This window comes from Aquarana catesbeiana, linkage group LG03 (assembly GCF_042186555.1).
Source record: "Aquarana catesbeiana isolate 2022-GZ linkage group LG03, ASM4218655v1, whole genome shotgun sequence".
Classification (NCBI taxonomy): Eukaryota; Metazoa; Chordata; class Amphibia; order Anura; family Ranidae; genus Aquarana; species Aquarana catesbeiana.
Window position 1 is genome coordinate 375170810 of NC_133326.1, and position 27918 is coordinate 375198727.

Consider the following 27918-nt stretch of genomic DNA (forward strand, 5'->3'; position numbering starts at 1 on the left):
AACAGTCTTTTTTGAAGAAACATAGCACTGGGAGTTAACCAGAGGGCACAATCTGGTATGCTTTATGAGCTCCCTGATGTTCTGGTGAGTGCAAAGTTTTTTTTTTTTTTTAAGATAAATTGTTAATAAATATCATATCCTTGCTGGATTATTTTCTAGAGTTTAACCTCCTGTATATTTAAATTGTGAAGATCCTTTAACCCAAATTAAGTCTGATGATGACCCTGGGTAACTAATAGGTTTTTGACAATTTTAAGTCACTCTGGTTTGGTGATTGTTTCCTTCATAATTCTGTTGGTGATATTTGACACATTGGGGGTTATTTACTAAAGGCAAATCCATTGTGCACTTCCAAGTGCACTTAGAAGTGCAGTCGCTCAAGATTTGAAGGGGACATGCAAGGAAAAATAAAAAACAGCATTTTTGCTTGCACATGATTGGATGATAAAATCAGTAGAACTTCCCCTAATTTCAGATCTTAAGCGACTGCACTTCCAAGTGCACAGTGGATTTGCCTTTAGTAAATAACTCCCATTGTATTACTGGTGCACTGGAGTGCTGTGTTTACTTTGCTGCTAGAAAATGTTCAGACAAACCTTCAAGCGGATCTCCACCCAAAGGGGGAAGCTCTGCTTGATTGCACCTCCCCCCTCCACTGCCACATTTGGCACTATTTGGAGGGGGGAGTGGGTTCCTGGTTTTGACAGCTATTCACTCCCACCTCAGGCTCAGATCGCCACACCCCCTCTAACCAATGCAGTCTTCTGAGACACATCACAGGTCACAGAAGACTATGGGACCATTCACAAGGTGCAACACGACTTGCACATGTGCAGTAAGAAACAGTCTGTGAAGCCGCAAGGCGCCAGCACCCGAAGCCAATTGAAGAATTGGCTTGGATGAGGACATCGTGGGGTCCATGGACAGGAAAGCGTTCTTATAATAAAGTTAGTAGCTACAGTATTTGCAGCGGCTGACTTTTAATTTTTTTGAAGGAGCCTTGAGCTCCTCTTTAAAGTAGAACTATAGGCAACACTTTTTTTCATTTTGGATAAAGCAAGGGAGGGTTATAACACTTGTAAGAATTTATTTCGCCATCTGTGTCCCATCAAGGAGATCTACCTTCACTTCGTCCCATAGCCAAACAGGAAGTGAGCGGAAATCCCTGCAAATTAAGGGAATTCCTTGGGGAACCCCAGGTCACCAGAACTAGTGTCCTCATTGGAAGATTTTGTCTCTTACTTTTCTAGGGGACAACCCAAAATTGTGATTTTCTTTTACTTTCACTTTTAATGATAATGGTAAACAGGACAAATAGAGAGCATGAATCTCCTGAAAGGGGGCACAGACAGCAAAAAAATTCCTCTCCACTCTATCCAAGACTAAAAAAAAAGTTTTGTCTTTAGTTATACTTTAGTCTCCAGTTGACAATATACTTAAACAAAGCAGCACAACACAGAACTAGCATGTCAATGATATCCTTTCACCAAATGCATTTATTAGTTTTTAAACACCTAGAAGATGATGTCTCATTTCAATTATATATTCTACTTCACCACTACAGAAGATGGAAGTTTTGTATCAACAACAGAAAGAGGAGACAAGGGAGTCCCCAGAAAGCAAAAAAAGGGGAATGGTCAACTACGGCTTATGGTACAAAAATGCAAAAAGGCTTTATTAAGGGTAGGGGGGGTGGGGGTATTTACATATACAAAAAATTCCAGTTTTGTAAACCTGTCACCTTAAAATAGAAGTTTAGAAAAAAATATCTTTAGTGAGCTAATTTATCAGTAATGAAGTATGTTATACATTTTATAGACAGCTAAATGCTATAGAAATCTTCAATGCAGGATGCCCCGTCCTCTTCCTGTCTCTGAAATTTTGGTGCTGCAGTGGTTCCTACCTTTAGGTGCTATGAAGTTGCTGTGAAAAAGTTCTCAATGAGGACCAGCCCCACCCCTCCTCCTCCCCCTTGAAACATACTTTTATTGCTTTCACCGCCTGAAACGCAATCTGTGAATAGTAGGAGAGTTTGACGAGTCACAGGATTCTCTCCCCATTCACAGACTGTTACAGGCAGTGAAATAATGTTGTTTAATGGAAGAGAAAAGGGCAGTTCCTTGTCAGGAATATTTTAGCAGAAGCTTCACAGAAGACCAGAAGCTATTAACCCCTGCAGCACAAGAAGTTCAGAGACAGGAAAAGGACAGGGCAGTGAAGATTTTCTTTGGGATCCAGTGCCAGAACTGACAGTAAGATGAACGCTGTATAGTGAAACATAAGTGCAAACAGTGTTTAAGTTTACTGTACAGTATGAATAAGCTGAAAGATCAGATGTAGGATACATTTATGGAGATTATTTATGTCTACATTGCATTTATTAAGCGTGTTTTTTTTCATTAAATCTTGCTATGCTTACAAATTCATATGATCATATCAGTGTAGAATCTATTTGCTTACTTGATTGTGTAAAAAAGTACATGAAAGCCTCACCTGGATCCTGGCAATCTCTTGCCTAACATTTCCAAATACGTGCTATGTTATTTAATCCATCACAGCAAAGAGGATTACAACATTGTCTATTTAGAAAGCATTTCCCAAAAGCAACCCAGCAGTTCTCTGATAAAATGTACGTCTGCTCCCAACATATATATATATTTCCTTGTCACCCCACAGCTGTCTCATAAAGATATTACAGAATGAATAGGCCAGTACAGATGGGAACATATTTCAGAATGAAAGCCTTTATTTATTGAAGGCCTGGCATGGACGTTGCTTTAATACTGGTGATTTCATTGTGAATACTAGTTCTAGGAATGCTGAGCACCAGCACACAGCTTTGTAGGGTTGCAGTTTTAACAAACCTATTTTTTGTTTTAGAACTACAATGCCAGTTTCTTTACTTTTGAAGGCATCCATGCCCAAAGGAACTGTTCTGGAAAAAATTCTGTTCTGCCCAGTCTTATCACGCATGCTGCTGGATTAAACAATACATTCTCCAAAGTCAGCACACACCATCTAAAATGGCCATATTGTTTTAGCAGTGTGTCATTAGACCTGGTTGAGTGCTAGGAAGATAGTAAGTAGGACTAAATAATCTGGCAGAAGATAACCTGCATAGTATAAGTGCTGATTCACACTATGCGATGTAGGAACCGTATGGGATTTTGAACAGGAACCACACCGCATTCCTGTTCAAATCACATGCAGTTCATCAGCAGTGTGATTTGAGCCATTATTCTGTATATATCAAATTGCACGATTCTGCACCAAAAATGTGCAGGACCCTTTTTTTTGGCCGCGCCAGAATCAGATCTCATGGGTGTTCACATGTATGCGATCCGATTCTGCAAATCGCACTGCATTTTGTGAACCGATCTCGGGGTGTCATTAACTTACACACCTGCAGCAGTTCGTATGAACGAGGTGCGATTTGGATGCAGTGCAGAATCCGCGCGGCATCAGTGTGAACTGGGACTAAAAAGGTAAAACTATGTGCATATTAGGTCCGGGCCACGCACCTGCACTGCCAGCTAGCACACTTAGGCCTGTTTCTCCTGGGCTTAAGCTTGCATAAGAGCAATGTGAACAGCAAGCTTTGGCGAAGCATTTGCGGAGCTTTAGCAAGCTTTATGGAACCTTTAAAGTACCTTAGAACTCCAGTTTGTAAATTTTAAACACAGATCCTAATAGGAGTGTTGATTGCCACTTTAAGCAAACAGCTAGTAGGCTTCAACAGGCTTTCAACAAGCTTCAAGAAGTGCTGAAGCGTGCTAGCAGCTTGTTTAAAGTAGCAATGAGCACTCCCACTATGATCTGGGCTCAACATTTACAAACTGGAGCTGAATGGTACTTTAAAAGGTTCAACAAAGCTTGCTGAAAGCTCTGCAAAGGTTTTGTTAAAGCTTGCTGTTCACACTGCTCATATACAAGCTGAAGACCATGTGAAACTAGCCAAAGTACTCACTGCACAAAAGAGATGAACTACATCCAACAAAAGTATCTTATTTTTGGGTGTTCTTTTGGGTGCTTCAGAATTTGCTATGGCAGACATCATTAACATCTATGATGAACTGTACTGTTTTTCAAATCCAGCATACATTGGTAACAATAAACAGAAGTATGTTCTTGAAGATACCGACATCCTTTGAAACACTGAGGTGGACTAAATACGACTGACAGCCCTAATCATAGGAATAAAGTGTTTGATGTGGTTATTCACACACATTATATTGATATATACAGTATAATATATATATATATATATTTTAGTGGTTGCCACTGCACACATATTACAAAGAAAATGGGCCTGGGTGCGCAGGAAAGGGCCATTTTAGCACATATAGCCCAAAAGAGAGCGGCAATCAGACCACGTTCACATTGGAGGTGCTCAAAAACTGCCCATAAAATGTCGGGTGTTTTTGCGGAGCTTTAGCATAGTTTTTGCAGAGCGTTTTTTGGAGGTCACGTGACAATGTGTCCTTAACAAAAACAGAAAAAGGAATAAAGAGCCTTTTTGCGGCGCTTTTGCAGTGCTTCCCACTTATTTCAATGGACGGGGCTTTTTTAAGCGCTCCAAACATGCTGCTTGCAGGAATTTTTGCACTGCCCTGCAAGCACACCCAGTGTAAAAGCTTCCATTGAAATGAATGGGAAAGAGTTTTCAGGCACTATTTTTAGCGCAAAAGCCCCTGAAAAGCACCTCAATGTGAAAGGGGGATCGAAGGTCTTAAAAGGTGATAAAGATATTATTTCGACAAGGCACAAGCTTGTCTTTCTCAGGACAACAATCAAGTAAAGTAACACAACATATATACCCTAAAACCCCTTCCATCATTGGCATCCACATGTGATGACACCAACAAGTGCTAATATCCAAGTTTCAGCTAAAAACAATAATTTGGGAGAACAGAAAAACAACAACAAAAGTATAGGAAAAAAGCCAATCCAGGCACTAAGGACAGAGACGAAAAAACTGCATGACAGAGTATCATGCTGACTAGGCAAGATGGCTACCCAAGCTGAGTAAGGGCTGAAACAGGAGACCATAATAAACATGTTATGTGTATAGGTAAAAATACAAGGGGGTGCTGCAGAGCAGCCTGCAGCACCAGGAATGCAGATCAAGAGACAAGTCCAAAAACAGACACGAAGCCCTGTGTAAAGTCACCAAATAAATGTGTTGAAGGTAAAAATAAACAGAAAATCGATCCATTAAAAACAGTAAAAAGAGTTTGAGCTCAGAACAAGGAGAGCACAAAAGGTGACAACACCCATAGCAGGATAGTCTCACTGGTCGCAGAAAAGTACATAGAGAAGATAAAAAGGAGAAACTCCACAGACCTGGTGAACCTGGGTTCATGTCTGCTTTTGGACTTGTCTCCTAATCTACATTCCTTGTACTTTTTCCTATACACATTCCTTGGATTTGGCTTTTTCCTTTATGTCTACTTTGTATATACAGTACTTTTGTTGTCGTTTTTCTGTTTTCCCAAATTTGGACATTTGCTCATTATCATTTTTGGCAAGAACTTTGTCATTATGTGGATGGTGATGATGGGATGGGGTTTTAGGGATTATACACTATATTACAGAAAGTATTGGGACACCTGCCTTTACACATACATGAACTTTAATGGCATCCTGGTCTTAGTTTGTAGGGTTCAATATTGAGTTGGCCCACCCTTTGCAGCTATAAATAGTCAAGCTCCTCCACCTCAAACTCGCCCATCCAGGTCTTTATTTACCTTGCTTTGTGCACAGTCATGTTGGAACAGGAAGGGGCCATCCACGAACTGCTCCCACAAAGTTGGGAACATGAAATTGTCCAAAATGTCTTGGTATGCTGATGCCTTAAGGGTTTCCCTCACTGGAACAAAGGGGCCAAGTCCAGCCCCTAAAAAACAACCCCACACCATAATCCTCCCTCCACAAAATGATTTGGACCAAAGCAAGGTCCATAAAGACATGGATGAGGGAGTTTGGGGTGGAGGAACTTGATTGGCCTGCACAGAGTCCTGACCTCAACCCAATAGAACACCTTTGGGATGAATTAAAGCGGAGACTGCAAGCCAGGCCTTCTCGTCCACATCAGTGCCTGACCTCACAAATGCGCTTCAGGAAGAGTGGTCAAACATTCACATAGACACACTCCTAAACCTTGTGGACAGCCTTCTCAGAAGAGTTGAAGCTGTTATAGCAGCAAATGGTGGGCCAACGCAACCCTATGAACTAAGACTAGGATGCCATTAAAGTTCATGTGCGTGTAAAGGCAGGCATGCTAATACTTTTGTTAATATAGTGCATGTTGTGTTGCTTCACTTGTTTGTTCTCCTGAGGAAGATGAGCTTGTGCCTTGTCTAAATAAAATCTTCACTGTGCGTTCACCTCTCAAGACCCATGAGTGCTGCTCTATCTTTTGGAATACACACACACCAAAGATTTTGGGCAGGTGTAAAATGCTGTAAATTAAGAAAACTTTCAGAAATGTAAGTGTCAATTGTTTTTTTTTATCAATTAGCAAAATGGAAAGTAAATGAACTGAACAGAAATCCTAATCAAATCAATAAATGGTGTGACCACCCTTTGCCTTCAAAACAGCATCAATTCTTCTAGGTACACTTGCACAGAGCTTTTAAAGGGACTCAGCAGGTAGGTTGTTCCATACATCTTGGAGAACTAACCACAGATCTTTTGTGTATGTAGGCTGCCTCAAATCCTTCGGTCTCAAAGCAATCCCAGACAGACTCGATGTTGTTGAGATCAGGGCTCTGTGGAGGCCAAACCATGACTTCCAGGACTCCTTGTTCTTCTGTACACTGAAGATAGTTCTTAAGGACATGGGCTGTATGTTTGGGGTCGTTGTCCTGATGCAGAATAAGTTTGGGGCCAATCACACACCTCCATGGGGTATGGCACGATGCATAGGTTTCTACCTGTACTTCCCAACATTGAGGACAATACTGGGCCTGATGGATTTCACATACAGACATTGCAGATTAGATGCCTTGCCTGGTGGAAAATTACCCGACCTGGAGGATGACTGCAATGGGAGGTTCCTGGCTCTACTATCCCAACTTGACACGCCTCTTACTATTATCCCTGAGATAAAGGTGGAAGATGGCACAATCATCACCCTCTCAGGGGGTATTTTACAGAAGTCTTGTATTTTTTATAGCCGCCTATATTCCTTCTCTTCGCCATCTGATTTTGACCAGGTTAACATGCAGTTTCTTCTGGCCTCAGTGGCCTTGGGCTGGCTCTTGGACAGCGAGCATGAATTCTTGGTACACCCCATCACACCCGAAAAGGTTCTTGCTGTCATTAACTCCTTCCCAAGTGGTAAGGCCCCTTGCCCTGACGGCCTCACAATAGAATTTTATATATCACATGGTGAAACTTTAACCCCGGAGACTGGCCTCATTGTACCCAATTTGCCTTGCTGAGGATATGCTTCTGGCTTCAATGAGTGAACCCCATATATTGTTAATCTATAAAAGCCCCAAAGATCCAGCTGTCTGTGCCTAGTACAGACCCATAGCTTTACTGAATCTTGATTTTTAAGATCCTTACCAAACTCCTTACAGGCAGGATCAATTATATCTGTTCCTCTGTTGTGGACCCAGATCAAACGGGTTTTATGTCCCGCAGATCCATATGCATCAACATTCATAGGTTTCTACGAACATCCATGCCCCTCACATTAATCACTACTAGAGTGGTGGCCTCCCTGGACATAGAAAGAGCTTCTGACACTGTAGAATGGGGTACTCATGGGAGGTTCTCAAGCGTATGCGTTTTCCCCTCCACTTTATAAATTGGCTGCTCACTCTCTACAAACACTCCACTGCCTCCATCAAATTAGGGGGTTGCCTGTCTGAATCTTTTTCTCCTTATAGGGGCACATGGCAGGGATGTCCCCTCTCTCCAGTGCTTTTTACCAACGCTATGGAACCTGTGGCTGAAGCCCTCCGTACCTCTCCTGAGATCTGGGACCTGCGTGTTGGCTGGCTGGAGGAGAGGGTAGCCCTGTATGCTGATGATTTGCTCCTCTTTTTGCAAGAACCCTGCCCATACTTGCAGGGGGCTCTTCGGGTTCTAAATATTTCCTTGGAGGTCACAGGCCTCCGGATAAACTGGACCAAATCACAAAATTTCCTGAGAGAATCTGGGGTGCGACCTTTATTTTCTCCTGATATACTGTTGCAGTGGGTAGATTCAAGTACCTGGGTGTAGTAATAGCCTGCTCCACCTATGACTTTGTTGAATTGACCTTACTGCCAGTTCTGATGCTGAGGACACTACTGATCCTGACAAAATTTCCAACTCCATTTGTACGCATGCAGCCCCAAACTTGCAAGGAACCTCCAACCATGCTTCACTGTTGCCTGCAGACACTTATTGTACCGCTCTCCAGCCCTTCCGTGAACAAACTGCCTCCTGCCACAGCCAAATATTTAAAATTTTGACTCCTCAGTCGAGAACACATGATGCCATTTTAGTGCACTCAAATTCTTATGTGTTCGTGCATAGTTGTTGTGCTTAGCCTCGTTTCCACGTTGGAAGTATGACTTTTTGGCTGCAATTCTTCCATGAAGACTACCTTTGGTCAGACTTCTCCAGACAGTAGATGGGTGTACCTAGGAACTACTGATTTCCACCAGTTCTGTGCTGATGGCACTGCAGGACATCTTCTGATGTCAAAGGGAAGTAAGCATGATGTGTCTTTCATCTTTTGCATTGCATTTCCTTGGCTAACCACTGTGTCCTCAATGTTGTCCATTTCTTTGTGCCTCCTTGATAGAGCTTGCACAGCACATCTTGAAACTCCAGTCTGCTTTGAAATCTTTCCCTGGAAGATACCTTGCTGATGCAGTACAACTATTTTGTGTATTGTTGCTGTGCTCAGCCTTGCCAAGGTGAATGACATGACATATTAAAACGATCTTCCATAACCTCACCTTCATAGCAGAGTTTGGCTGTTCCTTACCCAGTTTTAAGCCTACTGCACCGCTGTTTCCGTTTCCATCAATGACTGTTTCAACCTACATATGAAATTGATGATCATTGGCACCTGCCTGGTATAATTCGTTAATCATACACCTAACTCTAATCCTACAAATTCCCTGACTTTGTGCAAGTGTATTGATGCCGGTTTGAAGCCAAAGGGTAGTCACATCAAATATGGATTAGATTTTTTTTGCTCATTTTACATTGTGTAAATTGATTAAAATAAACAATTAAAATATATATTTTTGAAAGCATTCTTACTTTACAGCATTTCTTTACACCTGCCTAAAATGTTTGCACAGTACTTTATAGTACAGTATATATAAATATATATATATATATATATATATATATATATATATATATATATATATATATATATATATATATATACACATACATACATACACACACACACACACCGTTGTGCTCACAAGTTTACATATCCTGGCAGAATTTATGATTTCTTGGCCATTTTTCAGAGAATATGAATAAAAACACCAAAACTTTTCTTTCACTCATTGTTAGTGTTTGGCTGAAGCCATTTATTATCAATCAACTGTGTTTACTCTTTTTAAATCATAATGGCCTTATGAGCACAATTGTGTATATATATATTTTTTTATAACAGATAATTGTCATCCACTGAAATGATTGCTTATGAAAAGCAATTTAAATAAATGTGTGCTCATAGAAACAAATTTTTACTCTCCAACGTGAGCTAAATAGAAAGAATGGTCATTATGGGCACCATAAACAGTTATTTCAAATACTTGTAGCTCTGACAGAATCCATTATAATTGTATACAATATGGTGTGTTTGAACCCAACAAAGCATGTTCAGTATGAGAAGGAATTGAACCTGGAAGGAAGGCAAACATAATAAGCAAAACAAAAGTGAACACCAGATGTAAGAATAAAATAGAAAATACTGTGCAACTACAGCCTACACTCTCAACCAACTGCCAAAATGTCTCTAAAACATCATTACATCCAACATATCAGAATTACGTCATTACAAGTTGCTTCAGAAAGTATTTGGAAAATAATTGATCATGCAGCAAAACAAGTCAAGAGATGGAAACAAAATAAAACAAACACTAAAGAATGACCATTTAACAGAATGTTGATTATCTACTTTGGTTAACAGATATAGTGTTTTTGCCAGTAATGACAAACAATAGGTGTCCCTAATTATTGGCAAAAAAAAATGTTTAACAAATAAAATGTATTTATGCATACTAATTAAGATGTGCGGTGCCACTTTCTGATCCTCAAGGGCCCAAGAGTGCGTGCTTGCACTTCTCTTTAAAAACTTAGGTAATTAGTGCTGTTCAGTGATATGGGTTACCAAATAATGCTGCTGTGCAGTTAAGGAGAAAACATGCACTGTTAAAAGGTCTTAATGACAGCACGTGAGCACTACTGATTTTTACATTAGAGCGGTATGCTGAACAAAAGCTCTATTTAAAGTTAATAAAGAAGGCACATGGTATAATGTAAACCTTCCATAGCAAAAAAAAAAAAAAACTGAGTTGAAATCAGTGACAAAGAGATCCCTGTATGTACTTCTAATTTTTCCAGAGCACCCTTGGAGCCCTAAACATGAAGTACTCTATGTTTGTGAAGTGTAACAAATTTACAGCAGCTACTACTTCGATGACACGCCGGTAGGCAACTTTTTCATGCCCCAATGTAATATGTTGCGCCTTTATGACCAACAGGCATGTAATACTGGGTCAAGCCAGAGGTCTGACAACAGAGCTGGAATTCAATATTTACATACTGAGTGGAGCAGCAATGCCAGATTTCACCTCCTGTAGATGAAAAGTGGTGCCACCAAGTTTCCATTAAAAAAAAAAAAAAATTGTATTGGTATCAGTAAGACCAGATGGAAGGACTTCAGACAAAATGAACAGCAAGTATAAAACTATACTTAATTATGAGAAAATAAAACTCCTATGCAAATGGTGCATTTAGGCAAGTCTACATCGCATGTGGACTTGCCTTAAATAAGGGGATCTGTGCAAAAGATCACAGGGAGAAAAGACTAAACAGAGATTTAAATGGAAATAAAAAGTTAAGAGATATATCAGCTGTGATATTTGTATTATTCTACAGTTCAAAGCAGTCCTGGTTCCTCTCTTCCATGCTCCCTAAGCTTTTTCACTTTTAAATGTTACCATATTTTTATTGAACACACCATGTAAACATTCACAGTGCAGGTGGAAAAAGTATGTGAACCCCTAGACTAATGAGATCTCCAAGAGCTAATTGGAGTGAGGTGTCAGCCAACTGGAGTCCAATCAATGAGATGAGATTGCAGGTGTTGGTTACAGCTGCCCTGCCCTATAAAAAACACACACCAGTTCTGGGTTTGCTTTTCACAAGAAGCATTGCCTGATGTGAATGATGCCTCGCACAAAAGAGCTCTCAGAAGACCTACGATTAAGAATTGTTGACTTGCATAAAGCTGGAAAGGGTTATAAAAGTATCTCCAAAAGCCTTGCTGTTCATCAGTCCATGGTAAGACAAATTGTCTATAAATGGAGAAAGTTCAGCACTTCTGCTACTCTCCCTAGGATTGGGTGTCCTGTAAAGATGACTGCAAGAGCACAGCGCAGACTGCTCAATGAGGTGAAGAAGAATCCTAGAGTGTCAGCTAAAGACTTACAAAAGTCTCTGGCATATGCTAACATCCCTGTTAGCGAATATACAATACGTAAAACACTAAACAAGAATGGATTTCATGGGAGGATACCACAGAGGAGGCCCCTGCTGTCCAAAAAAAATAATTGCTGCACGTTTACAGTTTGCACAAGAGCACCTGGATGTTCCACAGCAGTACTGGCAAAATATTCTGTGGACAGATGAAACCAAAGTTGAGTTGTTTGGAAGAAACACACAACACATGTGTGGAGAAAATAGGCACAGCACACCAACATCAAAACCTCATCTCAACTGTGAAGTATGGTGGTGGGGGCATCATGGTTTGGGGCTGCTTTGCTGCGTCAGGGCCTGGACGGATTGCTATTATCGAAGGAAAAATGAATTCCCAAGTTTATCAAGACATTTTGCAGGAGAACTTAAGGCCATCTGTCCACCAGCTGAAGCTCAACAGAAGATGGGTGCTGCAACAGGACAACGACCCAAAGCATAGAAGTAAATCAACAACAGAATGGCTTAAACAGAAGAAAATATGCCTTCTGGAGTGGCCCAGTCAGAGTCCTGACCTCAACTCGATTGAGATGCTGTGGCATGACCTCAAGAAAGCGATTCACACCGGACATCCCAAGAATATTGCTGAACTGAAACAGTTCTGTAAAGGGGAATGGTCAAGAATTACGCCTGACCGTTGTGCACGTCTGATCTGCAACTACAGGAAACGTTTGGTTGAAGTTATTGCTGCCAAAGGAGGTTCAACCAGTTATTAAATCCAAGGGTTCACATACTTTTTCCACCGGCACTGTGAATGTTTACATGGTGTGTTCAATAAAAACATGGTAACATTTAATTATTTGTGTGTTATTAGTTTAAGCAGACCGTGATTGTCTATTGTTGTGACTTAGATGAAGATCAGATCACATTTTATGACCAATTTGTGCGGAAACCCATATCATTCCAAAAGGGTTCACTTACTTTTTATCGCAATTGTATATATATATATATATATATATATATATATATATATATATATATATATATATATATATATATATATATTTATTGGGTACACATTTTGTTTCCAAAATCATTAGAAATAGTTATCACATAAAAGGTGGAATTATATGCCTGGTTGGGACCAGGAAAAAAGTAAATGTTTTATGTAAAAGTGGAGATTCTAGAACAGGGGTGTTACTTATGGCATCAAAGATCACATACTGTACCTACAAGCTTCAGTGAAAATCTGGTCCTGGTAAAATTGTCTTGTATACAATTACCCAGGCTGAAGACAGCAACAATCACCAGTTTAACAAATGGATTCAAATACTCATTTTGACAATAGGTTGGAAGTACATCAGTTAATTTAGCAAACCGGCATATTCACCATTATCACCTTTTCATCAGTTTGAAAGAGAGTGTTGTATTATTAAGGAACATACCTCTAAAAGGGAATAAAGCATAGATTGAGTTTACAGCATTTGAAATGATATGCAGATACTTTCTGAACTAAACCAGCATTAGGCAGTATTGCATTTTCTCACATTCTAAAGCAGGCCATAGGATTTATTTGATTTCCTTTCCTGCAACCAGAAAATCTCTTGAATCCTGTTGATTGGAGAAAACATCCCGCGATGTTATTGTTTTCTCCTGATGGCAATAATCACATGCTAAAAATCTGACATGCTTGTTGTACCCAAATCGATCGATGGATCTACTTGGGTACATTCAGCCTGCCCATAGATGGATTGAATTTTGGCTGGTTCCTGCTGAACTGGCTGAGATTCAATCCATCTTTCGCCAGTTTAAGGGTCTGTAATTCTCCCATCTCTATGCTCTGTTTAACAGTGCTGCACTAATAACCTCCAGATTTCTTTTACAGTGTTAAGGAGCCATAGTGGGGAGACACTAGTTTCTCACAAAACAAAGTGTTGATTCTGAAGATTGTAGCAGTGGCTTTAGCTTTAAAAAGCAAAGGTCAGAGTCAATGGAGGTACTTACTGTATGTTTAGTATCACACGTCATTGACTATTCACCAGCCTCCTATTTATGCTCCCCAGCAAGTCTACTACCCATTGTACTGGCTAGCTGGCTAGCTCTACTTGTCTAGTGGACAGTTGAAGGTTACCATAATGTCAATCTGGATTGAACAATCTCTCTTTGCAGAAATCAAAAGGGGTCAATATCCTACCTGCAGGTAACATCTCACAGCAATGTCAAAAAAAAAAAGGTCCATAAGCCACACATCATGAAGTGAGATAAATGACAGCCTCAGGCCTGACTCCAGCCAGGCCTCACTACCAACACGTTTTGCTCTGCCCCTTGGAGCCTAATCGTGGGGAACATCCCACAGCAGCTCAAAGAAGAAATCCCTGGTCACTCAGCGATCACATTAGTGAACATCTACCTCCTAAATTACAATCAAATACCCAACATAGAATGATTTCTAGACAAAATACTGGCACACCAGGAAAGAGATCTGATTACTGGAGGAGATTTTAGTCTCTATTGGACCAGGTCCTAAATACCCCCAAAGAAATTTCCCATATCTTCTATAAAATGTTACACATTTTAACAATTCAACCTATTGCTACCTGGCACACCACACACCCAGGCGATAAGGATTATACTTACTTCTCACCTGTACATATTACTTACTCCAGCATCGACCACCTGCTCATCCCAACAAAAACTTACTAGGAATTAAACAAATCCTTACCATCACTGAACCTGTTTGGTGGAGGAAATCCAAAAGACCTTGACTATTTCTTTCTGATGATTGATAAAGAAGATGCTGACCCTATGAATCTGCGGGAGCTCCACAAGTGTTTCATTTGAGGCTCACGTATCATGCTTGCCACCCAGCATAAAAAAGCACGCTGGGCTAAGAAAGACTCTCTACTAACAAAAATAAGTTATAAAAGAATCCATAAACAGACTTTAGCCCAAAAAATGGCCCAGGGCCTATCAAATGAAACAATACGGTTAAGACCCAGCTGGTCGGATGCAGAAGAACTAGGAGTTCTGTAGTAAAGCAAAGATGGCACGGAACTTATGAACAGAACATAGCTAAAGCCTTCCAGAATTACCACCACTCCCTTCACAATCTTCATCACCCATGGATCCTAAAACACCACAGCAAACTTGGCAGACAAATGATCATACATCTGGTATTACCTTCCCTCACACCAGACACAAGTGACCATCCCTAGCCCCTGTTTTTGGAAAATAACTAAATCTAGCATTGAAATAAAATTGAGCAAATCATCACCAAAGCTTTTAATGCCTTGTCAGACAACACCCCTATTTCAAAAGATAAGCTGGCAATTAATTGACTGGCTGCATCCACTGTTTGGTCACCAATTTCCTACCTGGCTCCTTCACTCTTTCAATTAAATGATCACGGGAGGGTGCTCACAGGGAAACCCCAGAAATATATTTCAGCTGGTTCACCAGGAACCAGCATAAATTTACTCAGTTTATGGCCAAGCTTTGCTCTCACAGCCAACATCACAGTTACCTGTACAGAAGAAAAAGACTAAAACCCTGTGTGTTAGCTATTACCCCATAGACTTATGCTTTACATTCTCTGTTTCACCTAGATCAAACTGGCTTTATGCTTTAAGGGTATAGAATTTCATCCTCTCCCACATAAGCTTAGGTAGACACATGAGCTGCAAATTACAAGCTATATATTCCCATTGATCAGCTGCAGTCACTGTAAACAAATCCCTCTCTGATTATCTCAACATCATAAACAGAATTCACCAGTGTTACCAGGCACCCCTTTAATATTCATGTAAACAATGGAACCCCTTCTACACACTATGGAGCAAACCCAAAAATCCATGGCTTGGTGACACCCCCATGTTCTCACAAAGTTGCTGCATTTGCTGACAGCCTCCTGTTTTTTTTTTTTTTTTTTTTATCTTGTGACTCAATGTCACAATCACAGTCTTATTTACTGATCTAAACAGATTTGGCTCCTTTTTCAATGAAGATAAATCTTCAAATAACCTGTAGGGGCATCTTCCGCAAACTATACTTCACAAAACCATTTAAAACTTACAGTAGGCTGACCTCAACTCTGACCATGTTAAAGACTGGAAAGCTGCAGAATACTCCAGCTTTTACTTTACCTATATACCGTACCCAGCCACCACCAAATTTGTTTTTTTTTTTCTGCTGGTTGAACTAGATGGACTGGTGTCTTTTTTCAACCAGATTAACTACGTAGCTATATAACCACTAGGATTACCACCTGTCCAGGATTCACTCGGACAGTTTGGGTTTTGAATCATGTGTCTGGGTTTCAGTCTGTCTGAAACCCGGACACAATATTCAGACAGTGATGTGGCTCAGAACAGGGCCTGATAGGAGAGTGAGAGGGCAATATGTGCACAGCATTACTATTCTCTTTGGAGCGCCCAAAGGTGTCCCAGGTCTGTTACAATCCTATAGTGTATACTTAAAAAAATGTTTTTGCGTTGCGCCGCTAAAGTGTTAGGGGTGGGCTTGAGGAAAAAGTGGTAACCCTAATAACCACACTCTTCAAAAAACTATGGCTACGATTAAATAAAGCATTTGCAACACATATGGTGGAAATCAATGAAATCCTTGTGACAGGTTTGTTGACATTTCAAACATGTGCAACAGATTCAGGTAGTTCTTATTTGTGCCACTTTAACAATGTGTCCCCTTGGCTGCGACAAATTAAAAAAGAATTACTGCCAGTTCATAGATAACGAAACTGGAGATAAAAAAAGACCAACTATAACTTGGTATACAGAGACAGGCCAGAGTACTCAGATTGGAGCCACTGTGAAGAGACAAGCAGGGCATGCTTGTGTGTGCCATCCCCTCCCTTTTCCCACCTATCACTAGTTGCTAGAATGCGATCAGGAGCAGCAAGACTGACAGTGTCCAGGCGACTAATAAAGCTATGCAATGGAGCTGAGCTACTCGGCCCAGGGGATGAGCATGCACATGCAGATGGAGACTCTGGCCTCAGTGCCGCCCCTAACATGTTTCTATGTAACAGATTTGTGTATTTGTGCATTGTGTTAATGCACACATTTTTATGTGTTGAAGTGCTTTTGAATGGGCTCCCAACATGTCTGAATGCATGTAAAATGTACACGTGGGATAGCGGACAGTGCATCACGCCGCAATGCACAGAACATTTACACCTGTGTGTTGTAATGAGCAGGCATAGGCAGCCTCTCTACTTCAGCTTCTGTGGAACTACAGGTTTCTTGAGGTATTGCAGGACTCAGACAGTCAGTGGTATGTTTCTCAGAGGCAGAGGTATGATGGAATTTTTAGTTTCACAAAAGCTGGAGTGCCAAGGTCTCCTACCCCTGTGCTATAGCGAATGTGCATACTTTTTTTTAGATAGAGTGCTGCCACAATGCACAAGTGTGCATTGTTCAATTTTTAATCAAAGCCATAAACAACTTTGATCCACTGTGTGTTCCACCACACAATGCTAACAACAATCCTCACTACTAGACCCATCTTGACAGTCTTTATAACTATGCCAGACTTTTATAATGAATGTCTTTTACTTGCCCTTTCTACAGTGCTTTGAGAACACTGACTGATGTGAAAGTACAATGCATGTCAATGAAGCAATATATTGTATGACAGCTCAGAAGAGATTGCACACAAGTTCTCCACAGCACTTCTACAGAGATTAGTTGGAAAATAGTTTTTGTGATGCTCTTGCCTATGAGATTATACCAACTTAAAAAAAAAATGTCTCTGATCAAAAACAGTGGTGAGAATAACAACATGAAAAAAAAAAAAAACACTTTACAAGTACAGTCAAAAGTCCATTTCATAAAGACATTACAAACTCAATAACAAGCCTAAACACAAACAGGGAAGGATTATCTATATATGGGTTGAGGTACAAAAAAAAATACTTTTCTACTTTTGGGAAAGTAATAAACACATACATTGCTGGAAAAATAATGGACATAACCTATGTATAAAATTCAAACATTATCTCCTTGTGTGGGGACAATCAGCACATTCTGTAATTTCCTACTCATGTTTGACTCACTGTTTATTGTCCCAAGTAGCTTCTCTCGCAGCATAATACTTGTACTTGGCAAGTGACTATAGCTGGAAACCCCTACCACTTAGGATGCAGGTAGAGGTTGCAAGAAAAAGGAATTAACTGGACTCTGGATGAGCTTCAATAAAAATGGTAGGAGGTTGGACTCCCGCTTAAGTTGCTAAAATCACTCTAATGCAAATGGTTACTGGATAGTGGAATATTAGATGGGCAGAGGGTGGGGCCTTACACAGATTTGGTCATTTTGTTCTAAATAGAGAAAGTGACCATGTAACTCTTTAGTAAATGTCATATATTTAAAACAAACCCCTCAGGACAGAATTGCAGACTAGTTTTTGATTGTACATGTTTCAGGCTTTTACCCCAATGTTTTGTTTACCATCTTGTAGGTCAATGACCTGGAATAGGCCTGTGCACATTAGATGCCCTGCTACCTAATAAGCACATTATTGTTTTGTGTCAGCGACTTACAAAGTAGTGGAACAAGGATACCAATAATAGTCCCAAAGCATGTACCTTAAATAACAAGTCAACAATAGCTGCTTCCTATATTCTTATCCTGACAGATTAACTTCAAATATAAGTTTTGGCTGTACTAACACTTTAAATTCACATGGGGGTTATGTTCTATAAGTCAGTTTTTTAAGGAAGAATCAAAACAGGCTGTTATAAGTTAATAGTTGTCATATTTGCCTTAACACATCTGTCATAATTCTGATCCTGCCAGAAGAAAAATCAGTAAAGAATCGCCCAAATTTAGGAAACCCGAAAAATGTACTAAATGGTAAGGTATCTAAAAACGCAAATTGCCAAAAAAATAAATAATACACGTGAGCGGTCCCAGATGATTGCGGGGCCAGTGACGGCATGCAGCGCGGCTCGCACACGTGCAGTGGGTACCTGCCAGCGCCGCCGAGCGGAGGGGGGGACGAGCGGGGCTTCGATCCCCCGCATCGCTGGACCCTGGGAAAGATAAGTGTCCGATTAAAAGTCAGCAGCTGCAGTATTTGTAGCTGCTGACTTTTAATTTTTTTTTTTTTTTTTTAAATGGGAATCCCACTTTAACTTCATATTGACAAATCTTGGAGGAAGGCCCTTCTGGTTCTTTCTTATGGTGCCACATGCTGGCGTCTTCTTCTGGGGAAGGCTGCGGAACGGGGGGAGACTTGTGTAGAAGTTGTCTACATACAAGTGGTATCCTTTCTCGAGTAGGGGTTTATGAGGTCCCAAACAACTTTCCCGCTTGATCCCAAGTAGTCCGGGTAATTAGGGGGTGCAGCTGGGTGTCCTTCCCTTAATACACTATGAAGGCATATGTGTACCCTGTGGCTTGGTCACATAATTTGTACACCTTCACCCCATAGCGGGCCCTTTTTCTGGGGATAAATTGCTTGATTTTAAGCCTGCCGTTAAATTTAAAAAGGGACTCATCCACACATGTGTTGGTTCGGGGTAAACAACTAGGAGAATATTTCTGAAAAATAATTTAGTAGTGGCCGAATTTTGTGAAGCCTGTCATAATTTGGGTCATTTCCCAGTGAGGCGGGCACTGGGTATTATCATTGAAATGTAGGAACATCATGATTATGAGATATCTGGTTCTGGGCATTACTGCGGAGAAGATCGACATGTGGTGGATGAGGTGGGTTGACCAATAGGAACGCAATTAATTTTTTTTGGTGAGTCCCATACAAAATGTGAGACCCAAAAAAACCTTCAACTCTTCCACTGTTAGGTCTCTCCACTCATAGGGACGGGCATAATAGGATGTTGGATTATTCAAAATAAATTGTTGTGCATACAGGTTGCACTGGGCCACAATTGACGCTAACATGTCCTCCGTAAAAATTAAATCAAAGAAATTGATTGGGGAAAAATTCTCTGTGTCCACATGGACTCCTGGCTGGGCAGTGAAAAGGGGAATGTTAGCTTCTCCTGAATTATAAAGGAAGCCACAAGGGGTTCTGAAGGGCATAGGGAAGGCTGGCATGGGTCCTAACCCTTTGGGGCTGAGGTGTCACCCCACTGGTACTTGGCCTCTATTGCCGAGGTACTGCGGAGCTGGTGGATGGCACTGCGGTGCCGGTGGATGGCACTGCCTCCTCACCAGAATGCCTTCGTTTGGCGGGCAGAATATCTTCCTCCTCTGAATCTGTCAGTGTTCCACTACTGAGGACTGGCTCATAATTTACGTCAGACTCAGAATCCGAATTTGAAAGGGAATCCGAACAAAGAAAAAGCTCCTCTTTGCTTTTGTCGGCCATGGAAAGTATTTGGTACGCCTCCTCAGTGGAAAAGCATCTTTTGGACATGGTTGCTGGTGGTGAAGAGACTGCACAGGTTTGTGTTAAGCCTGCTCTGATGGGCACTGATGAGCCTGCACAGATGTATGCTGATAAGCCTGCACTGATGGGGTGGCACAAATGTGTGCGAAACCTGCACCGATCGGCACTGATGAGCACAGATGTGCACTGATTGATGGCTCATATGTGCACTGATCGCACAGATGGGCACTGATCGCACAGATGTGCACTGATGAGGTGGCACAGATATGCACTGATGAGGCAGCACAGATGTGCACTAATGAGGCGGCGCATATGGGCACAGATATGCACTGAAGAGGTGGCACAGATGGGCACTGATGAGGTGGCACAGATGTGCACCAATAAGGCGGCACAGATGGGCACTGATTGGCAGAGATATGCATTGATGAGGTGGCACAGATAGGCACTGATCACTGATGCCACAGATGGGCACCGATGGCAAAGATGGGCACCAATTATAGATGGTACTGATCCTAATTGGCATCTTGGCACTGATTGGGCACTATATATTGATTCTTTTAACTGTAATGCTTTTGAATCACTCACAGATAAGCACAGATCCTCTCTCTCCTCACGTGGTCTGTGTGTGAGAAGGGCGGGCTGCCAATGTGAGATGATCTCATATATTTACATTTGAGATCATCTCTCGTGGGCCACGCCAATTGCGTAGTAAATGGCCGCTGTGCTTGGCCATTTACAGCGATCTGTGATTGGCTGTGTCCAAGGGACATGGCCAGCACAGATTTTCCCCAATGCGCACTCGCGAGGAAAGGAGAGGACGTCTATTGACGTACTCCTGGCAATGTAGGTCCGTGCTGTATACGTCATTCAGCTATAACGCAGACGGGAACTGGTTAATAGCCCTTAAAGGCCAAGTTCACCTTTCAAAATAAATACATAAATAAATGCACATATTTTTGCAGGTAAAAAAATGTGCATGGATTTTTTTTTTTTACTAGAGCCTGCATAGCACTGCACCTGTGATCAACCCCCCCCCCCCTCCCCAAAGCACCTTGTCTCAATGTTGATGGGGACATGGGCCTCTTCCCGACAACCCTGGGCGGTGGTAGTGGGGGTCTGTGGGCTGGGAGCTTATCAGAATCTGGAAGCCCCCTTTAACATGGGGGCTCCCAGATCCTGGCCCTCCCCTATGTGAATGAGTATGGGGCACTTTCACCCAAAAAAGTGTAAAAATAAATAAAAACAGTACACAGGCTTTTGACAAAGTCCTTTATTAAAAATGAAGCATGTCCCCCGTCGTAGCTACAATGTGTCTTCTTGCGGTGATGTCTTCTCCCTCGGCTGATGTTGTTAAAATGGCTCTCATATGGAACCCTTGATTTATACACAACATGCGACATGTGCTCTCAAAGGCTTAGCATGTCGCACCAGTGTGAACCGGGCCTTAAAGAACATTTGTAATTTACACAGACAACCCCATTCATGAAATCTAACCAGGGCACATAAATCTGTAGTATTTACTTATCTCTCTCTAAAGCTCTGAGTGCTGTGTCTTTCTGCTGCTTTGTTTCTCTGTCATCAGCAGAGTCACTTCTGACAAGCTCTCCAACACACAACATAACAGCAGCTAGAAATTTGTGTCGGGGAGGGTGCTTAGAGATAGATCAGGCAGAGAGCTGGTCTGTTCACTGTACAGCTCTGCATGTTCCTTGGTTCCTCTGCCTATGTGGAGGGGGGGGGGGGTGTATGCCTTTCCTCTAATCAGCTCCCACACAGTCTATGCCTAGACTCCACACCAACTTCTGGAAGAGGAGACAAGATTTCTAACACAATTTTCACTTTCTAAAGTATGTAGAAAGGGAAAAAAAAGCAGATATACAGTACATGTAAAACTTATGTGGGGAGATTTGTTTCATCTCAAAGTATCATCTGAGGCTATTCACTTCAATGGGTATAGGAGAAGGTTTACATCCACTTTAAGCCCAGCCAAAATGTTTCCTTTTTTTTTTTATATTGTTGGAAAGGATTAGAACTCCTGTCACAGGTCACAGATGTGAAGTTTAAGGCCAGCCAACCTGTGATTGCAGGAAAGAAATCCCTCCTGCCGAGCTATGGTCTACTTCTGGCAGGGGGGCGGGCAGGGTAAGCCGTCCCTACCAGGAGAAGACAGTGATTATCATTAGTGGGTATAGCTGCCACTAGTGATAATCGTAAGAGAATCTGGCAGGCTGGTTGTACCAAAGTTGATCGATCAACTTGGTACATTCTGCCTGCCCATTAAAGGTTCGAATCTCGTCTGGTTTCCTGCTGAACCGGCCGAGATTCAAACCATGTATGGTCAGCCTAAAATGGTGACTAAATTATGTACATGTGTTGACATGTGTTAAAAGTGTGAATAGGCCCTCAGGGTGACTTCACACATGCCCACTTTTGTATTTATGAATGAAATCAATTGGATGCATGAATACTTGCATACTTCCAATACTCAATGAATCAATACATATTTTCTCATGCATGTAGACATGCATTTCATTGCATAACCATTTGATTTCAATGGCAAAATGCATCTGCCAAAATCAGACAAATGTGGCCCTTAGGGGATGAATTACTAAAACTGGAGACTGCAAAATGTGGTGCAGCTATGCACAGAAACCAATCGCCTTTAAGGTTTTTTGTCAAAGCCTAAGAGCCGGTTCACACAGGGGCAACATGACTTGCAGGCCAACTCTGTGAGGCGACCTGCACACGACTTCAGCGGCGACTTGCAAAACGACTTCTGTATAGAAGTAAATGCAAGTCACCTGAAGTCGCCCCAAAAGTAGTACAGGAACCTTTTTCTAAGTCAGAGCAACTTCAGTCGCTCCTATTAGAACGGTTCCATAGTACAGAACGGGACACGACTTGTCAGGCGGCTAAGTCACCTGACAAGTCGCCCCTGTGTGAACCGGGGCTAATTGAACACTCTTCAGTTATAGCAAATCAACCCCTTAATGTCATGACGACAACAACAGTAAGATACAACAGGAAAATATGCAACAGAGACACAGACAACAATAAAAAATAAACCAGGCTTTTCCCTACCCTACTAAAAAAGCATTATAATTTTTCTGTGTTGCGGTTAAAGAAAAAAAAAATAACTCGGTGTGTATACCCAGCTTAAGAAAATCTCTCTAAATGTAGCCCTGAAATAGCATTAAAAATTCAACAATTATTTCAATTGTTTCCCACTCCATCCAAAAAAAAAAAAAGTCTTGGCATACAATTAATTCTTTGGTTTACATCTTTTTTCTTTTTGTAGCTCGAATCGGGCAGATGAGCTTTTTTGTTGCTTTCTTATTCCCATAGAAATGAATGGGAACGTTCCATTCGTGCATTTTTGTGCGTATGCGTGTTTTGTCATGCGTTTTTGTGAGATTTTCTGCTCAACGAAAAAATAAAAAAAATAAAATAGTAATAATATATAAATAAATACATGTAAAATACACACAAATAACTAAAAATCATCATAAATAAATATTATGTAATAATACATAAATAATAATGAATCCCTAACATTAAAAAAATAAGAAATAAATTATTAATAAACATAAACACCCAAAACCCAACCAAAAAATTTAGATAACAATAATTTAGTGTTAGGGTGTTTAGTTATTTATTTTATTTTTTTTTAAGGATTAGGGGTTATTACTTCGTATTCATTTATTGAAAGTAGTAACACCCTAACAAAGAAATAAAAATAAATAACCCTAACCCATAATCCTAACCTAACCTTAACTCTAACCCCTTACTCTAACAAAAAATAATAATAATAAAAGAATATTAACAATAAAAAGAGAAATAAAAGCTGAAATACCTAGCAACAAATGATAGTTTCCTCTATTGGGTAATTACAAAACGCCAAAGCTCAAAAACAATGTATAAAAACGCGCAAGTCACGCACAAAAAAAATAAATCACCAAAATTGTGCATAAAAGCACGCAAAAAAACCCAGGAAAAATGCTCAAAGACGCTAGGCTCAGGTGTGAATGCAGCCTTATGGCTGTTTACACATTACTTATTTTCTTTTTAGCTCATGCTCAAATGAAAGCATTGATGTCCAAGAGCAGCAAACCTCAGCTCTGTTTCTATTCCTTCTCACCACTCTGCTACCTAATAATAAAGCAGACCATATTGCCTCCATTAAAACGGACTTGCTCTACCTCAATTGAAATGTTTAGGAAAAAAGTGGCAGGTTTAGTGCACAAAATGATAAACAGAAAAAAATAATAAAATGCCTAACCAAAGTTATTCCAAAAAAAAAAAAAAAAAACTTTGACACCTCCCATTCTGCTCTTGGACAATCAACTTCTACCTTGACACATTCCATGGTGACTGAATTCCTGTCACTAAAGCTTTCCATAGATGTAACGAAATTCAGCCAGTCCAGCAGGGATCGGCCAAATTTCAATTCATGTATAGGCTAGCTGGTTGTACACAAGTCGATCAATCTATAACGGGGGAATGCTCTCTGCCGGCAGAATACACTAGCTCAATAAGTGCGATTCCTCCATCTACATCTAATGTGTTTTTTGAACGAATAAAAATGGATCATGTATGGCCTGCCTTAGTTACTCATGTAGCTATAAAGGCTGGGGTGTGTTCCTGACACTCATTAGAACTAAAAAAGTGGCTTTAATAGGATGCAAAACATCTTCAACATTAGAGAACAAGTCCAGCTGAAGGTGGCTGACTACTACTAGCTGCCCCTGCATAGATAACATTTTTTTCCCAAACATCTTGTAAGTTTCTAAAGTTTATTTTTGTACTCATACTGATGCCGCTCCTGTTCGTTAAGTTAGCCTGACTTCCAAATGTAACAATGTTTTCAGAGCAAAAAATGTCACTAATTTGAGCCTAAAACTATGTCATATGCCAAAGAAAAACAGCAGATGACAGGAAATGATATTTGTGACTTGATGCCTTTGATTAGCCAGTGAAACATTTTAAAGGAAACAAAGGAAACGGCCTCCCTACACTGATTCACACTTCAAAGAATTTAGATAATATAACACAAACAGATTTAAAAAATTATTTTCAGACTTAATTTAAATAGAAAAGAAGAAAATATTTTCATCTTAAGTTTCAAATGTAGTGGGTAGCCACTGGCAAATACTCTGTTATATATGGCTAGGAATACTACACCGTGTCAGATTGATATTGTACAAATCCACATCTGTAAATAATCTGCCTGAAAATGCTTATTGAATTCAATTCACTATTAGTTGATTGCATTTTTATGACAAGCCTCATTTGTCATCTAAAAATGATTCTGTCAGATGATGTGTCCAAGTTGTCAGTCTTTATTTTAAATCATCTCTGTCTTTTATCAATGTTCAGCTTCTGAAAGCCATTTAGAATTGAGTGGATAATATACCGTGTGTTACAACAATGCTTATGTCCACTGGGTGGCAATGAGAAAAACCCAATAAACTTTCCGCTAATCTTACGTTTGCTCTACTGCACACAGCTATTGTATTTTTCTCATTTAATAAAATGTCAACATATTATGGTGTTTAGAAGATTTTGAAATTGCATGTATTCATTTTTGACAGTTTTTGCAATACATTTCAGGTTTAGGACTCCTGAAATTCCATGTTTTTGCACAATTTAAATAACTATTATATCAGTGCAACAAAGCACAAAAACGAAGAGACTCATGGGATGTAACAGCACTTAAAATATAAACCTGGCTATATGCAGATGACAACATGGTAATGTTGGGTGATATTACGTCCTCTCTTAAAGAGGTAATGTCGGTAATCACAGAGTTTGGCACATACTCAAGCTTTATCATAAACTGCACTAAGTCCCTCCTAATGCCTGTAGATGTGGCGCCAGATTCTCCTTCTCTAGTTACAGCCAATATACTTATTTGCTCCGCATTTAGATACCTGGGTATTCAGGTGACACTAAGCCCATTAGACTATAGCTTCAACTTAATGCCCCTACTTGCCAGATTCAGGGGTAGGATTAAAGTACTTAAAAGGTTGCCTTATTAAGATGATTCTCATGCCCCAATTATTGTATGTCCTCCACAATTTCCGGGTAGACATTCCCCTGAAAATGTTTTGCATTATAAATACAATTTTTAGGTCCCTTCTATGGCTGTCGAAAAACTTCAGGGTGAAATTGGAGCAATTTCAGAGGCCCAAGGATGTTGGGGGTCGGGCCCTGCCCAACCCCTGGCTTTATTATTTGGCTTCCCAAATGCAGCATATAACATGCTCCATGTCTTCCGCTACTGGGATGGTGGAGAGAGATGGGGATCCTTCCACTAGATTACATGTCCATACAGTGGGGATAGAGAGGATTGAGAGTGGCCTAGAGGGGCTAGCTTTCTGCAAATCAAACAAGTTGTATCCTACCTACGCCCTAATGCAAAAAACTTGGAACAAGGTTAGACAGCTACAACAGATTATGGGGTTCACAAGGTTTAGCCCTATATGGGATAAGGAGTACTACCCAGAACTGGTAAAGCTAAAATGTGGTGCGAGATGGCAACCCTTTGGGGTCACTCATTTACACCATATTTTCGCCAATGGGAGGCTGTGCTCTTTTCCGAATTTACAGGAGCGGTATCTTCTCCAAGACTTGATGCTATTCTATTATATGCAGCTTCACCATGCAGTAAAAGCACAGGGAGGACCTGATCAATGGATACAATCACCATCTCCGATATTTAATTACATGTTTGAGGTGGTCTCATATAAAGGATTCGTATCACAATGTTACTCTATGCTATTGAACAGCTTCCTGTGGGATCATCCCATTAATGTGATATCTAGGTGGGAGATGTAGGAGCAATGAGAAGAGGCTCTCCTAGCGGTTAAACAATGCTTCCTGAATGTGGCTCAAAGCCTCTTGCAGCTGTATATGCTTCTGTGGGTGCACTATACACCTGCAAGGCTGTTTCACATGGGCATGAGGGAAAGCCCTACATGTACTAGATGTAGTAGGGACTGGGGGGATTTGATCCACTTTATGTGGTGGTGCCCAAAGATGCACCGATATTTCGGAAGGGTGTTATCACTAATATCAACCAGGTGTTCCAGGTCCATGTACCTGAGGAACCAAAACCTTGCCTATTGGGGATTCTGTGCAATCTCCCGGTGGAGGATATCCCTAAACAGGCCATAGCTAGGGCTTTGTTTCAGGCCTGCAAGTTAATACTTTGGCACTGGACTTCCACTGAAACTCCCACTTTGAAGGAATGAATAGCCCAAATGGGCTAGAAAGATACATTTTCAACATAGGAGTAGCTTCAGTAAATTTGATAAGTTGCTCCCTGGTTGGACACACCAGGCCTGGCACTGGTAGATCTCATTATGGATCGCCTGATAATTGGCTGGGGATGATAATGATTCTGGTATGATGGTTTCCATGGGCAATGGGGTATATATAGATCTGATTTACTATGTACCTGTTCTTTGTTTTTTATTTTTTCTGTTCTTTGAGGGTTGACTATTATACTCTGTCATTTTACTGTTGAGCTGCATTGGTGATTCCAGAACATTATGTTTTAATGTGTTGCATATGTTATGGCTTTTGTAATGCTGGCACAACCTGATTAATAAAACTTTGAGATAAAAAAAATATATAAACCTGTTATGGAAAACCAATATGACAGACTGATCCAATCTACAAAATTATACATTAACATATTCAATAACAACAGTTTTCCTATTACAAGTCAATTTTCAATCTTTTTAATGGTTGCAAGAACTTTTTTTTTAAGTGGCATTTTTAAACAAGTCAACCTGTGTGTCAGAGGCAGCACCACCATCACCAGCAGATATGTTCCAGGATCACAGATTACAGACAAAACGAAGTGGGGTGGGCTAG

At 40.6% G+C, this 27918-nt stretch overlaps 1 protein-coding gene across 2 annotated transcripts in view; it reads right to left on the minus strand.

Moving 5' to 3' along the window:
• Nucleotides 1–27918, minus strand: part of ARHGAP26 (Rho GTPase activating protein 26) — a 744136-nt gene that overhangs the window by 121081 nt on the left and 595137 nt on the right. The gene's annotated exons all lie outside the window — the stretch shown is intronic.